Source organism: Ovis aries, chromosome 4 (genome assembly GCF_016772045.2).
Source record: "Ovis aries strain OAR_USU_Benz2616 breed Rambouillet chromosome 4, ARS-UI_Ramb_v3.0, whole genome shotgun sequence".
Classification (NCBI taxonomy): domain Eukaryota; kingdom Metazoa; phylum Chordata; class Mammalia; order Artiodactyla; family Bovidae; genus Ovis; species Ovis aries.
In genome coordinates this window covers 24,220,508-24,236,530 of record NC_056057.1, presented here as the reverse complement: position 1 = coordinate 24,236,530, position 16,023 = coordinate 24,220,508, and the positions used below count along the sequence as shown (strand labels likewise).

At 37.8% G+C, this 16,023-nt stretch overlaps 1 protein-coding gene across 3 annotated transcripts in view; it reads left to right on the top strand.

Annotated features, from left to right (window-relative positions):
• Nucleotides 1-16,023, top strand: part of DGKB (diacylglycerol kinase beta) — a 1,339,752-nt gene that overhangs the window by 440,065 nt on the left and 883,664 nt on the right. The gene's annotated exons all lie outside the window — the stretch shown is intronic.

Genomic DNA, 16,023 nt, shown 5'->3' with positions numbered 1-16,023 from the left:
GTGTTTTCAGCATTTGGACAGATCCTCACGCAGACACATTTATTGATACTGTGATAATTATGGCATGTTTCTAGTTTGTTTTTTTTTTTCAAAGAACTAAAACCACAAAGGCAAATGAGTGTCTTTTCCTCACTGAGTTTATTGTGTAATGAGGGTGAGCCCACAGAGTAACTGTACTATTGTAGCCTGTCCCACTGCATGCAAGCATTTAAAGTTAACAAGATTATTAAAACACATAAATTAATGGTTCTGTTAATCTTTAATTTGGTATGATGTATATCAGATACAAAGTATCAGTTATAATAAATATACATCTGCCTGAAATAAATTATAAGATGAGAAACACAGCTTAATTAAGATTTTAAATTGTCAAGAAATCTGCTTCCAAGTAATTTAATGTTAATATAAATTATTGACGTTTCAAATATTAGTTACATCCTGTACTGATTAAACATAGATTAATCAGTTATCTGTTGTATTGCCTTAAGTATTCTAATTTCATATCTTAAATGATACTTCCCTGTTATAAGTAGAGAAATGATAATGCAGAGCTGTTAAGAATATGACATCTGGAGCCACATTATAAAGTTCTAGGCCCTTCACCACTCATCACTGAATATGGTCCTTGGATAAATTACCTAAATACTCAGTGTTTTGTTTCTTCCTCTTAAAACTGGAAGTCACAACAGTATCTGCCTTTTGAGATGGTTTTGATTATTAAATGAAGTACCATTGTATATTACATAACTTTTAGATTAGTGCCTAGAAGAAAATGATTTCTTACTGAACATGAATATATTTTGGTGGATGAAAAGGAAACAAAAAGTTAACATAAAGCTTTTTAAAAAAGCTGTCAAGCTTTTTAAAAATGTATTTTTGAGTAAATCTTTCCAATAAAAATATTTGCTTACTATAGGTGTTTGTTTCTGTAGCGTTTAAAATAATGTCATAATTTTTTTTGTACAAAGTATCATGACATCACAGCTTCCCAGGATTATCATAATAGGTGTAAGCTTTCCTGTAAGCATTTGACGTCAATTCCCATTGATATAGAAGTGCTTATGAGCCAGTACTTCATGGAACTATTCAACCTCAAAAACCATTTTTAGATAATCATCCAGGACAAATACAGTGCCTGGAATTCAGGTCATGCCAACTGAGGAAAAGTGACTGATTTTTAAAAATATATTTAGTCATTGTCTGTTTTAATTATGAAATTTATTTGTAGGCTGACATGTAGTGAAGCCCATTTGCAAATTTAATTTTTCATATTGGCCAAGAAATTTTAGTTTTAAACAGTGGCCTGGGTATATTTATAACTATTTAGTAAATCTGCAATGAAAAATACTGTTGTGTTTCTCCTCATATTACTCTAAGAAGAACTACAAGGCTGAATCCCAATAATGCAGTGTATACCTGATATTGGTATACATAAGAAGAATGGCAAGATTATAAAAATTGTTAAGAATGATTAGAAAAAGATAACAGGACACCAAAACATCCCCTCTTTCAGGAAATCTTTCTATACGCTGAGTGTTTTGAGAATCTGACATTTAAAAATAGTTACAATCTGAAGAGAAGAAATTACTCACTGTAGGGAGAAATGAATTTGTCTTAATAGGCATAGCTGCTTGGGGTGTACAGGTCACATATATGATTTTTCCCTCCATCAAACTGGATGCAAAAAATTCATAGAAAGCCATTACAAAGAAATGAGTTCAGTTTAAGAAAAAAAAATTACTTAAGGCTTAGAATGAGTTTCTCTATTTTGTGCATGTACTTAACATTTTCATATTTATATTTATCTCTTGGTAAATATTTATCTCACTGAGACTCTCAGTTTCATTAAACATTTCATTAAAAAGATACATCCTAAATTTCTCAAACTAATTTCAAATATCATACAGATGGCTGATTTCATAGTAGTGAAGATAAAGATAATGAATCTTGTTAAAATTTTCATGATTGTATAGCATTTGTCTTTTCAACAAAGTGCTTTGTTAAATTCACCTGAAACAATCTGTGTGTATATACATTGTCAAAGCATAGTGCAGATACGCATAATTACTGTTACAGATTTTAATACAGGCTCTTCCTTTCAGGTTACTTGCCACTCTAGAAGTTATAGAAATGTAAGTTCCAGTTTAATAGAAATTTAAGTTTAAATCACATAAAGGATACAATAGAAAACTTTTCAACCTCTATCCCTAGTCAGAAATCCCTGCATTTCGTCTTATGGCCGTCTTTCCTAAACTTAAGTAATGGAAACCATATTTAACCAGTTAAATAGCTTAAAGCTAAAGTATCTATAAATTATCAAGCTAATAAGCTTGAAATTATCCATGGGATTTCCCAGGCAAGAATACTGAAGTGGGTTGCTATTTTCTTCTCCAGAGGAAATCTTCCCGACCCAGGAATCAAAACTGGATCTCCTGCATCGCAGGCAGATTCTTTGCTAACAGAGCTATGAGAGAATCCCACATTCGCTTTTAAATATTCAGCTATTAAATGAGGACTTAGGTATTCTATTTCAAACATTGCATTTAAAAGGATTATTTATTACAACTCCATATCAGTGCAACTGAAAAATCTTTGCGTGTTTTCTCTTTTTAAAATTTTTAACTGAAGGATACTTGTTTTACAACATTGTGCTGTTTACTGCCACACATTAACATGAATCAGCCGTAAGTATACGTGAGTGTTTTATGTTTGTAAGCCACGTACAAATACAATATACATACAGTTTGACTTGTAACTCTAGGAAAAGACGAACAAATAGCTCTAAAATGTTAGAGAGAATGACAAGGTTGTTGTTCTAGGATTAGAGAATTATTTAAATCCACCTATCTGGTTTCTTAGTAACACAAAACCAGGCATTGCAGAATAGGTATGCTTTGTCTTCTTTTAAGTCATTGGCCCAATTAATAAATATACAATATAAAATATGACCATTTGCAGGAATTGTCTTGCAATTCACTCTGTGGATGACCACTGCTAAATCAATTACAGTGTAATCCACATCTATCATGGAGACAGTCAAATGAATGGCTAGACTGCTAATTTCCCATGTAAAACTTCCATTTCAATACTCCAACTTCTCTGTCATAGGCTTTCTGTTTTGTGCTTTAAATCACGTTTTGCTGCATTTCCCGTAATGTTTAACCATGTGTGTAGCTCAGGACTTCACACAGTGTGGATGCTTTAAAAAATTTCATTGAGCTGTTTCTTCGGTAATTCATATTATCACTTGTTCTGTCAGACCTCTTTACAATACCATTTACCATCCTTGAAGTAGAGGGGGAATTCTGTGTGATTTTAAAAAGTGTCTTTTGTCATACCAGCAGTGTGCTTGCTGCCCATAAGGGAATCATGCAGATTCTACACTGTTATTCATTTAAAGTAAATTAAATAACAGGAAAGCCGTTTACTTAAAACTTAACCTCCAGTGAGGAGGAGAGATAATAACCATAAAACGGATAGTTCTTGTGTGTGTGTGTGTGTGTGAATGTGTGTGCATGTGAGTGTGAGCATATGTGTGTGTGTGTGTAAGTGTGTGAATGTGTGGATATGTATGCATGTGTGAATGCATGTGTGGATGTGAGGGGAGACTTGCACGAGTGTACATGTGCATAAGTGCACTGGAACTCTACCAGGCAGTGACCTGTGTGCTTTCCACGTGCCGAATTCTTTGATTCTCTAAATCACTCTATGGCGCTGTTATTATCCTCATTTTGAGAGGGACCAAGATGGCAACATTGGCTCCCAACACCTTGCAGGAGCAGCTCACGGCAGTACCACTTGCACAGCTACATATACAGAGCTGAAAGAAACCCGGACACTAGCTGAGCGACTCCTCCACGTCGGGTGAATGAGAAAATACCCACATCAAAGTGGATAGAAAAAGCTGAGACATCCTCTCCCCAGAAACCCCACTCCTGGCACAGAGCCATATACTTAGGAGGGAATCCCTAATTCCTAGCTTCTCTCTGAGGAGTGAATGGTTTGAAGCACCCCTCAATGGACCAACTTTTAATGCTTCCATGTGAGGGATGGTTCTGAAAGTCAAAGGGCTTATGTCCACAAGACTATCTGGGCTATAGAAAACAAAGAAGCCGTTCTTAACGGGCACTCAAGAACTGACCTAACTATCACCCCGGGGCTCAACACAGGAGGAGGAGAAAAAATGCCCACGCTCTCAGTCTTCACTTGGAAGGGATTTTATTACATGCTTCGCATGATGCTTCCTTTCTCGGGTCTAATTCGCCTGTGTCTAGGAGCAAGCTGTGATTCTGCCTGATGTCAGGAGGAGCCAGTGGGTACTTCCACTGCTTCCTTCCTCCAGTGCACTCTAACAATAAATCGAGATCACCAGCATCTTCCTGGAAACAGCTCATTTAAAGAGCCTGGGTCCCAGTTTTCATGACAACCTCCTGAGGGGTGTGGCCATCAGACCGCCTGGCTCTGACAGCCAGTACAGTTTGCATCCACAGCTCCAACAGAGCCACAGCAGAGTTGTTTTCTTCTTTGGCTTTATTTTAAGTTGAAGTAGAGTTACAATATTGTGTCAGCTTCAGGTACACAGCAAAGCGATTTGTGTGTGTGTGTGTGTGTGTGTGTGTGTGTGTGTGTATGTGTATTCTTTTTCAGATGCTTTTTCCATTTAAAGTTATTACAGAATTCAGTATAGTTCTTTGTGTTACACATTAAGCCCTTGATTGTTTTTTGTTTATGTATCAGTTCGCTCAGTCATGTCTGCCTCTTCATGACCCCATGGACCACAGCACTCCAGACCTCCCTGTCCGTCATCAGCTCCTGCAGTTCACTCACACTCATCTCCATTGAGTCAGTGATGCCATCCAACCATCTCATCCTCTGTCGTCCCCTTCTCCTGCTTTCAGTCTTTCCTAGCATCAGGGTCTTTTCAAATGAGTCAGTTCTTCCCATCAGGTGGCCTAAGTATTAAATCTTCAGCATCACCATCAGTTCCTCCAATGAACACCCAGGACTGATCTCCTTTAGGATTGACTGGTTGGAGCTCCTTGCAGTCCAAGGGACTCTCAAGAGTCTTCTCCAACACAACAGTTTAAAAGCATCAATTCTTCATTGCTCAACTTCCTTTATAATCCAATTCTCACATCTGTATATGATTACTGGAAAAACCATAGTCTTGACGAGATGGACCTTTGTTGGCAAATTAATGTCTCTGCTTTTTAATATGCTGTCTAGGTTGGTCATAACTTTCCTTCCAAGGAATAAGTGTCATTTAATTTCCTGGCTGCAATCAACATCTACAGTGATTTTGGAGCCCCCAAAATAAAGTCATTCACTGTTTCCACTGTTTTGCCATCTATTTGCCATGAAATGATGGGACCAGATGCCCTGATCTTAGTTTTCTGAATGTTGAGCTTTAAGCCAACTTTTTCATTCTCCTCTTTCATTTTCATCAAGAGGCTTTTTAGTTCTTCTTCACTTTCTGCCATAAGGGTGGTGTCATCTGCATATCTGAGGTTATTGATATTTCTCCTGGCAATCTTGATTCCAGCTTGTGCTTCTTCCAGCCCAGCGTTTCTCATGATGTACTCTGCATATAAGTTATATAAGTCACAATACACAGCCTTGATGTACTCCTTTTCCTACTTGAAACCAGTCTGTTGTTCCATGTCCAGTTCTAACTGTTGCTTCCTGACCTGCATACAGATTTCTCAAGAGGCAGGTCAGGTGGTCTAGTATTCCTATCTCTTTCAGAATTTTCCACACTTTATTGTGATCCACACAGTCAAAGGCTTTGGCATAGTCAATAAAGCAGAAATAGATGTTTTCTGGAACTCTCTTGCTTTTTCCACGATTCAGCAGATGTTGGCAATTTGATCTCTGGTTCCTCTGCCTTTTCTAAAACCTTGAACATCTGGAAGTTCACGGTTCACGTATTGCTGAAGCCTGGCTTAGAGAATTTTGAGCATGACTTTACTAGCATGTGAGATGAATGCAATTGTGCAGTAGTTTGAGCATTCTTTGGCATTGCCTTTCTTTGGGATTGGAATGAAAACTGACCTTTTCCAGTCCTGTGGCCACTGCTGAGTTTTCCAAATGTGCTGGCATATTGAGTGCAGCACTTTCACAGCATCATCTTTCAGGATTTGAAATAGCTCCACTGGAATTCCATCACCTCCACTAGCTTTGTTCATAGTGATGCTTTCTAAGGCCCACTTGATTTCCCATTCCAGGATGTCTGGCTCTAGGAGAACCCCATGAACAATATGAAAAGGCAAAAAGATAGGACACTGAAAGAGGAACTCCCCAGGTTGGTAGTGCCCAATTTGCTACTGGAGATCAGTGGAGAAATGACTCCAGAAATAATGAAGACATGGAGCCAAAGCAAAAACAACACCCAGTTGTGGATGTGACTGGTGATAGAAGCAAGGTCCGATGCTGTAAAGAGCAATATTGCATAGGAACCTAGAATGTTAGGTCCATGAATCAAGGCAAATTTAAAGTGGTCAAATAGGAGATGGCAAGAGTAAACATCAACATTTTAGGAATCAGTGAACTAAAATGGACTGGAATGGGGTGAATTTAACTCAGATGACCATTATATCTACTACTGTGGGCAAGAATCCCTTAGAAGAAATGGAGTAGCCATCATGGTCAACAAAAGAGTCTGAAATGTTTATATATATAAAATTAGTGTGTATGTTAATTTCAAACTCCTTAATTATCACTCCTCCCTTCTCCCCTTTGGTAATCATAAGGTTGATTTTGTGTCTGTGAATCTCTTTCTATTTTGTATATAAATTCATAGCTTTTACTTAAATTTTTTAAAGTTTCAGCCTTATTGAGGTGTAATCAACATGTAAAATTATCCGATATTTAAGGTGTATATTGTGATGATTTAATGCATGTATACCAATCAAAGGATTTCTATGTTGTTGAACATGGCAGTATCATCTTTCTCATCACTGACTAAAATTCCACTGTGTGTATGTATTATAGGTTTAATTCACCTTTAGCCATTCATTCTTTTTTGGGCACTTAGGTTTCCATATTTTGCCTATTGTGGATAATGAGGCCATGAACATGGGGATGCAGATGTCTCTTTGAGATCCTCTTCTCAGTTTTTGGATATATATCAAGTAATGGAAGTTGCGGGTCATATGCTAGCTCTATTTTTACTTTTTAGAAACTTCCATACTGTTCTCTGCACTGACTGCACCAATTATATTCCTACCCACAATGCACAAGGGTATCCTTTTGTCTATATCCTCAGCAATACTTGCAAGCTCTTGTCTTTTTGATGAGAGACATCCTATCAGGTGAGAGAAAATACATCGTTGTAGTTTTAATTTGCATGTTCCTAGAGTCGGACACCACTGAGCGACTTCACTTTCACTTTCCACTTTCATGCACTGGAGAAGGAAATGGCAACCCACTCCAGTGTTCTTGCCTGGAGAATCCCAGGGACAGGGGAGCCTGGTGGGCTGCCATCTCTGGGGTTGCACAGAGTCGGACACGACTGAAGTGACTTAGCAGCAGCAGCAGCAGTGACTGGTGATGTGGAGCACTCTTTCACATATCTGTTACCATTTGCATGGCTTCCTTGAAAAAACCTATCACATCTTTGTCCTATTTTGTAATGATCATTTTTTGGTTATTGAGTAATATAAATATTATTTATATTTTGGATGTTAACCCTTTTGGATATGTGGTTTGCAAATATACTCTCTCATTGCATAGGTTGCCCTTTTATTTGTTGGTTTCCTTTGTTGTGCAGAAGTTTTTAGATTCTTGTAGTCCACTTTTTATTTTGGTTTCCTGTATTTTGATATTATATCTAAAAAATCTCTGCCAGAAACAAATCAAGGAACTTGGACTTCTCAGGTGACACAAGTAGTAAAGAACCCACAGGAGATATAAGAGACACAGGTTTGATCTCTGCATCGGGATGGTCCCCTGAAAGAGGGCAGGGCAACCCACTCCAGTGTTCTTGCCGGGAGAATCCCATGGACAGAGGAGCCTGGTGGGCTACAGTCCATAGGGTGGCAAAGAGCTGGACGCGGCTGAAGCGACTTAGCACAGCACCGTGTGAAATGAGGAAGTGTGTCACCAGCTTTGTTCTTTCTCAAGATTGCTTAGGCCGTTTGAAGTGTTTTTGTGATTTTACGCCAATTTTAGGGCTTTTCTATTTCTGTAAAAAGTGTCATTGGATTTTTGATTGAGATTACATTTAATCAGTAGATTGCTTTGGGTAGAATGGTCACTTTTAAACATTAATTCTTAGAATTCATGAGCAGAGGATATCTTTTCATGTATCTGTGTCTTCTAAAGAACCAGTTGTTAGCATGTTGATGTTTGGCAGAAATGAACACAATACTGTAAAGCAATCATCCTTCAATTAAAAATAAATGAAGTTAATTTAAAAGAAGCAGTTTTTAAATGGGAGCAGGAGTACCTCACCCCGTACCATGATTATACACCCATATTCAACACAGAAGAAATGGGCAAAATTGCCCATCTCCCAGTTTTTCCTGGGTGGAGGCTTAACTGCATACTTTTCCAGCTGATACTCGAGGATCTGGCTCCTAATTACCCTGCTAGATACCCTGCTAGGTGCCGACTGCAAGCATTCCCTTTGGTGTACTGACAGGTCTTGGCACACCCTCAAATACTGGGAGCCACTGAGAACCAAGACTGCAGCTTGGACAATCACAAAGGATTGCGAGAAAACCCAGAGCTTGAACTGGACTGACTGATAGACTTTGTCTCCTACAAGAGAGCAGTGTGTCAAGATTAGGAGAGGTGGCTGTCTTACCTAATGTTCAGAAACCAACTTGGAAAGGCAAGGGAAAGGAAGAAATATAGGAATATGTTCCAAACGAAAGAACAAGATAAATCTTTAGAAAATGATCTTAGTGAAAAGGGGATAGGTGATTTACTGAATAGAGGGTTCATGCAGACAAGCCAAAGAAAGCAGAGGTAGCTATGTTTATATCAAAGAAAACAGACTTTAAGCCAAGATGGCAACAAGAGACAAAGAAGGCCATTGTATGATAATAAAGAGGTCAATTCATCAAGATTATATAACAATTATAAATATTTATACACCCAGTGTCAGAGTACATAATTGTATAAAGCAAATATTAACAGATCTGAAGAGAGATACAGACAGCAGTACAGTATCAGGGGACTTCATACCCCACTTTCAATAATGGTTGATTATCCAGAGAGAAAATCAATAAGGAAAGAGTGGACTTAGGCTACATGATAGATATAACACACATACACAGAACAGTCATTCTAACAATAACAGAATACACATTCTTCACAATGCCCATTGAACATTTTCTGGGACAGATTAAATGTTAGGCCACAAAACAAGCCTTCATTTCAGTTCAATTCAGTCGCTCAGTCGTGTCCGACTCTTTGCGACCCCATGAATCGCAGCACGCCAGGCCTCCCTGTCCGTCACCAACTCCCAGAGTTCAAACAAGTCTTCATAAATTTAAAAAGATTGAAATCATATCAGCCATCTTTTTCAAGCACAGCAATATAAAACTGGAAGCCAACTGCAAGAGGAAAAAGTGAAAATTCACAAATATATAGAGATTAAGCAGCATGCTCCTTAACAACAAATGGATCAAAAAAAAAAAAAATCTTGAGACAAATGAAGTTGGAGACACAACATACCAAAGTTATGAAATGCAGCAGAATCAGTTGGAAGACAGAAGTTGGTAGTGATAAATACCTACATTTAGAAAAAGCAAAGATCTCAAGTAAATGACCTAGCTTTAGACTTCAAGGAACTAGAAAAAAAAAGAACAAACTAAGCTCATTAGCAGAAGGAAGGAAATAACATAGATCAGAGCAGACCAAAACCACAGTGATATGTTACCTTACCCCTGTTAGGATGTCTGTTATCAAAAAGACAAGAGCTAAATGGTGGCAAGGATGTGAAAAATGGGGACTCATGAATTGTAGGTGGGAAAATAAATTGGTGTGACTTCTCTATGAAGCAGTATGCAGATTCCTCAAAAAATTAAGAATACTGTATGATCCATCATTCTCACTTCTGTGTGTATATACATATATATCTAAAGGAAAGGAAATCATGATCCTGAGGAAGTATTTCTCCTCCCATGTTCATGACAGCATCATTCACAATAACCAAGGTATGGGAACAGCCTAAGGGCCTGTGAACCAATGAATGAATAAAGAAGATGCTTCTCCTCTGTCCTTGGACTTCTCCAGGGAAGAACTCCAGAGTGGGTAGCTATTCCCTTCTCCAGGGGATCTTCCCAACCCAGGGATCGAACTTCAGATCTCCTGAATTGTGGTTAGATTCTCTACTGTCTGGGCCACCAGGGAAGCCATTATACCCACACCCACATAACAGGATGCACCTCCACCTCAGCATGTAAACATTTTCTGGCCACTGCAGAGCATCTGCTTCTCCTTGCCCTTCACCCTAAGTTGCATTTTTCATTCTAGACATCCTATTCTGTGTCCTCAGGTGGGTACCCTTTGGGAACCAGGGAGTAGCTCTCACTCCAGGCAGCAGCATTAGCTGAAAGAATCTGGAGTGAGGTCGCTGTGAGTCCCACCCATAACCTGCCAACAGTGTTAATCCAAAAAGAGCATTTTCCTTTTTGTGGCCTCCACCACTCTGCAATTACCTGGGACACACACACACACACACACACACACACACACACACACATATAACTCAGCCTTGAAAAGAAGGAAATTCTGTGGTTTTTAATAATATAGGTGATCGTGGGGGGCATTAAACTACATAAAATAAGTAAGAGGAAAAAAATACTGCATGGTTTTATTTATATACGGAATTTAAAAAATACTTGAACTATCAACAGTAGTGGGAGAATTAGGTAGAGGCTGGTAAAAGGATACACACTTTCAGTTTTAAGATCAATATATTGTGAGGGCCTAATACATAACATGGTGACATAGTGAGTAAAACTATATTTTATAATAGAAATTTGCTAAGAGAGTAGAAGTGTTAAGTGTTTTCACAAAAATAAGAAAAATATCAAATATGTGAAGTGATGGGTATGTTAAGTTGGGAATGGGAATTCTTTCATAATGTATATGTACCTCAAATTATCACACTGTACACTTTAAATATATTCTAATTTTGTTGATTATACCTCAGTGAAGGGATATTTTCATCCGTCATTGCATCAATTGCGCTTTCTGCCCATTTCTCTCTTCTCCTTCTGAGATGCTGATAATGTACATGTTGTTGTTCATTAGCTAAGTTGTGTCTGACTCTTTGTGACCCCATAAACTGCAACATGTCAGGCCTCCCTGTGCTTCACTGTCTCCCTGAGTTTACTTAAACTCATGTCCATCGAGACAGTGATGCCATGCAACCATCTGATCCTCTGTCGCCCCTTTCTCCTCTTGCCCTCAGTCTTTCCCAGCACCTGGGTCTTTTCCAGTGAGTTTGCTCTTTGCATCAGATGGCACAGTATTGGAGCTTCAGCTTCCGTATCAGCCTTTCCAATGAATATTCAGGACTGATTTCCTTTAGGATTGACAGGTTTCATCTCCTGCTGTCCAAGGGACTCTCAAGCGTTTTCTCCAGTTCAAAAGCATCAGTTCTTCGGTGCTCAGCCTTCTTTATGGTCCAAATCTCACATCTTTACATGAATACTGGAAAAACCATAGCTTTGACTATATGGACCTTTGTCAGCAAAGTGATGTCTCTGATTTTTAATATGCTGCCTAGGTTTGTCATAGCTTTTCTTCCAAGGAGCAGGCTTCTTTTAATATCATCATTGCAGTCACCTTCCACAGTGATTTTGGAGCCCAGGCAAATAAAGTCTCACTGTTTCCATTATTTCCCCATCTATTTGCCATGAAGTGATGGGACCATATGCCATAATCTTCATTTTTTGAATGTTGTATTTTAAGCCAGCTTTTGCACTCTCCTCTTTCACCTTCGTCAAGAGGCTCTTTAGTTCCTCTTCACTTTCTTGCCATTAGGGTGGTGTCACCTGCATATCTGTGGTTACTGATATTTCTCCCTGTAATCTTGATTTCAGCTTGTGCTTGATCCAGCCTGGTACTTTGCATGATGTACTCTGCATAAAAGTTAAATAAACAGGATGACAGTATACAGGCTTGACGTACTCTTTTCCCACTTTGGAACCAGTCTGTTGTTCCATGTCCAGTTCCAACTACTGCTTCTTGTCCTGCATACAGGTTTCTCAGGAGGCAGGTAAGATGGTCTGGTTCTCCCATCTCTAACACTGTGCTGTTCTTTCACAGTGGAGAAACTCATAAATAACCTTCCCAACAGTAAACCGTGATGAAATAAGATGTTAGCTTCTAGCCTATAAAATATGAAAATTGAACTAGATGAGGTCAAAGGGCCTGTCCATAGCCAGCATGTGATTATTACTTTTTAAAGTCAGTTCCATAAGATTGTATCTTTTCTGGATCTTCCCCAACCTCCCAGGCTACATCTACTGATTCATGGATTGGAAACCAGTGGAATATTCCCCATGTGACAGTCTGCTCAATTTAAGAGGTAGCTTTCCTTTCATCATCTAAGTCAAATTTGGCTAGGTTTTAAATCATGTTTGATATAAGTTTGAACTATTTTATTTTTATAAATCATAATATACTTAAATCAAAAAAATTTAATTACAAAGTAGGAATACATTTTTTTATGGGGCCATATATCCTGTGAATGCAATTGGATGGTGTTTATCTTTCCAATGCTTTGCAGTAAATGGGTGTTCGGTAAATGTTTATTGAATAAAATTAACATGACAAGGTGTTTTTACCAGCTTACATGAAAGTCTGTGATTGAACATGGACTTATATTTACTGTAAGTAATCTATGGTATTACATTATTTAAGCTTTGCTTCTCATAATTTTTTGTTTGTATAAGATTTACCTTATTTCTATTTGTAGAAGGTCAACAAAGGTCTTGCTTGTAATCACCGATTCAGGACTATTATTTTAGAAACACACGCTTAAGCGTGTAACATCCTATTTTCTTTAAGCATCTGGCCCAGTACTCATTAGACCATTTGCAGATTTAAGAGTCAAAAGTGGGAGAAAACCATGTGTTTCTTAGAGATTATATGGGTCCTGTTGTGACTGGTTTGTACAATGTTCAGGAAATGAGATTTTAGGGAATTTTATTGATTGAATTTGTATAGTAGAAAAACCATTTTGGAGAAGTACTGGGGAGAGGCATTTATTACAGTTTTGTGGGGTCTGAGTGATACGCCTGAAAGGATGCTTGAAACCACAAGAAGTGAGTCACTTCCCTAAACTGCCACAGTTATTTACCAGCAGAGTAAGGGCTGGGTGAATTTAAACATCTTTATTCCCTGTCCACTTATCTTTCCAATGCCCTGCATTCATAGGCTAATGCATTGACTCATTTTCTCATTTATTAAAAAAAAAACCACTATTTACTATTTTAAGCACTTTGATGGATTCCAGAGATATATGAGTGAGCTAAACAAACAGGACTTCTGCCATTGTAGGTTTACTAAACTTTGGCTTTTCTTTGCAGTGAATGAGTATTATTAAATCACTGAATTTAGTTTGAGAATACATGTTTCTATGGTAAAAGAGATTTAGTTGAAAGTTAAGAAATTGTTTCTTTCTGTATTCCCATAAATTGTAGATTTTTTGACTAATGGGAATTTGTAGGACAAGTTCATTTTTCTATCACTATCTTTTTAGATTAAGTATTCAATGATCCTTAGGAAGTTTCTGAAAATTTAGAGCTGGGAGCCAAGAAGCATCTTATAGAAATGGGCATGAGTTTATGAAGCAGTTATTTTTAAGTTTTCCTCCAAAATGGAAAATACTGAGTTACAAGGGTCAGAGACAAGGATCAGCCATCAATCCCCAACCAAAACTTTTTTCTTCCATTATCAAAGCTTGGGGATTGTGTGGTAGTCTTGTTAACAAAGTGGTTTCTTCTTCAAGTCTCACAAAAGTTGTAAGCAAGTTTTTAAAAGCCAGCCAAACTAAGTGCTCATGATCAATTATTTCAATTCTTCCTGGTTCTTTCTTTTCTGCCTAGGCTGGATCTTTAGTTTCCTGTTTGTCTATAATAAAGATATCTAAGAAATTCTCTCTGTCTTGAGAATGTTTACAACGTAACTACTCCTCCTAAATATATTTGAATTTTAAAATGAGAGTAAAAGTAAAGCTGAACCCCTGCCCCCAACCCATATTGCTAAACTATGGGATTTGAAGGGCAAAATAACTTTCACATCACATCACCTAGGAATAAAGTTAGTCTCTGTATCAAATGTGTCTTTCAGTGATGTACGCTACTTTTGGCTAGTTCCTTAGGTTCCATTGTATATAAATATGAAATGTGGAGTTACTCTTCACATTTTTTATTATGTTTTTAATTTGTTTATTTTTAATTGAAGGATAATTGTTTTACAATATTGTGTTGTCATTCAACATGAATCAGTCACCAGTATACATATGTCCCCTCCCTCTTGTACCTCCTCCCCCCCTTCCCCCCATTGCACCCCTTAGGTTGTCACAGGGTCCTGATTTGAGTTCCCTGTGTCATATAGCAAATTCCCATTGACTATCTATTTTACATATGGTAGTGTATATGTTTTCATGCTATTTACTTTTCAGATTTTTAATATCAGTTGCATGTTATATGATACTTATTTAATGAAAGTGAAAGTGAAGTTGCTCAGTTGTGTCCGAGTCTTTGCAACCCCATGAACTGTAGCCTACCTGGCTCTTCTGTCCATGGGATTTTCCAGGCAAGAATACTGGAGTGGGGTGCCATTGCCTTCTCCAAGGGATCTTCCCAACCCAGGGATCAAACCCTGGGTCTACCGCACTGTGGGCAGATGCTTTACCATCTGAGCCACCAGGGGAGAGATTGAGGCAAAAATATGTGGCTGTTTGACATCAATTCTCATTAGAATTTGACATTTGAAAAGTTGTAGATACTCTGAATTTACTGTATTGCATGATTTTTAAAAGAAAACTTTTTTTTTCTGTTACAATTGTAGCTGGATTGGTTTAGTAAAATTGATATTTATTGGATAATTGAGAAATGCTTTGAACATTCACTGGCCTTTGTTTTGCTAAAGGCAGTGATTTTTCTAATGTAAACAGATCAGGAAAAGATGTACTATCTAATCCTTTTGGGTTTCTTCCCTCCTTCTGGGTTCCCTGTTGTATTTCCAGGGGCTTTTTCTTTTCTTTTTTTATTTTTTTGCATTAACATCTGTTCAATTTAATCCTGACTCTACAATCTCTAACAACTGGGAAAATGTATGGCAAATATGAAGATTGCTCAGAGCAAGGTAGAGATAATTAAAGGTGTTCATTACTAATAAAATAAAAAATAATTAAGTTTATTTTTAGTTCAGAAAATTGAATGCTGAAAGAGGATTAAAAGTAATATTCAATTAAGGTAAGTGCATGAGCGCTCGTGCATATGTGTGTTCATAGTCTCCCATCCTATTACAGAACAAGAACACGAAGACAGACTATAGCAGATAAATTTAGTCATTAAGAAGTATTCTCGTCTTGGGGGGTTTGGAGGCCCTCTTTAATTTATAAATTCTGTTGCATATCACCTTATGTGAGAATAATCTGGAGATATAACAGGGCAAGGAACGAGCAGCCAATAAGGAGAAAGGGAACATTCATAGACAGCGGTAACCAGTAGGTTTCACCAGAATTTGTAGCCAACAGTGTTATTAACACATTGAAATCACAGTAGATGTATCACAGGGGAGCTGAGAGACACCCAGGGGCATGTATATCAACATTGTCTGCATTTAAGCTGTTAAACACACTCCTTAACAGCTGTCTGTCTTTGCACACATTTTGTAAAACAGGCATTTTTTTTTACTGACATATTTTTATTACCCCCAATTCATTATTTTATACACATAGTTCAAAACTTTCATTTTTACCTGTGCCCTAATTGGTTAGACATATGTACAACTCTTTTAACATTCGCCTACTCTCTCCCATCCTTTCCTTCT